The sequence below is a fragment of the Scyliorhinus torazame genome, chromosome 2 (genome assembly GCF_047496885.1).
Source record: "Scyliorhinus torazame isolate Kashiwa2021f chromosome 2, sScyTor2.1, whole genome shotgun sequence".
Lineage (NCBI taxonomy): Eukaryota > Metazoa > Chordata > Chondrichthyes > Carcharhiniformes > Scyliorhinidae > Scyliorhinus > Scyliorhinus torazame.
The window spans coordinates 329,001,628-329,002,813 of record NC_092708.1 but is presented as its reverse complement, the minus strand read 5'-3'; positions in this window follow the sequence as shown (position 1 = coordinate 329,002,813).

The following is a 1,186-nucleotide window of genomic DNA, read 5'->3' as shown; positions in this document are numbered from 1 at the left end:
GCATTTGGTATATGTATGCTATATAAAAGTGCTGACAACTTGGTTGAAATTCTCATCTACTCCCACCCAGTCCTTATTTCTCCAAATTTCTCACATCTCGTGTTCTATTGAAAATGCTATTTTCCAGTGTGTGCTTACATGATCCCAATCCAAACCTCATCGTAGTGACTAAAGTCTGAACAGTAAGTGCCAGCAATCTGTTTCACTGCAGGGTAATAGTGAAGTATAATCTGATCCTTAACCAGATATGCATGTCTGCCCTTCAACAGGAGCAATCCAGGAATGACAACCGTGGTTTATTATTACTTCTTCAAACCTGGCTACAGAAGCCAATTTAGCACTCGGACTGCAACCTTGGTCGAATAAAAATGGGCAAAGCTCTGCTGTGTAAAATCAAGAGCTATTGGCGATCATCTTGCACCTTTCTGGTGAGCATAAAATTCTCCCCCAACATCACTATTTGCTTCTTATTTGGCTTTGAAACTTCATTGTTTGGAATATCTGGTACGATAAAACACATTGAGTTGGAAGCACAAGGCAACAAGTATAAAGTAAGTGAGATCACCTACCAATGCATAGACTTCCTAATAATTTCCATACATCCAGTTTTTGAAAGAAACCAAGCAAATCAAAATGAGTTATTCATCAAATTTGGTAAAGACAGGAATGTGAGTCGGCAGCAGGACCAGGTCAGTTTAAACTAATATGACATGGGGATGGGAACCTATGGGAGGAATTAGAGCAGAGGGAAATCAAGAACAAGAGCAAAAGACAGAAAGGAGAATAAGAAAAGTGATAGGCAGAGAAATCAAGGGCCTGTATCAGACACTGTAAAAAATAGTAGGAACGGACAAGGAACGTTAAACGGACTAGCCTTAAGGTTTTGTACCTGAACGTGCAGAGCATTCAAAATAAAATGAATGAATTAGATTCACAGATAGATATAAAGAGATGTGATCTAGTTGAGATGATGGAGACATGGCTCTCATGACCAAAGATAGAGTGATAGAGTCTAATTTTATTCATATCGGGGCTGGTTGAATGCATATAGCTGAAGAAGCTAAATATTGAGTTTCGTGACTGAACTCAACCATTGTCTCATTTAATGAATTAACCATTGCATTCCAGTGTATTCAGCACTGAAACATATTGTTCTCGGTTTAATCAACTAATCAGTTCTAGCAAG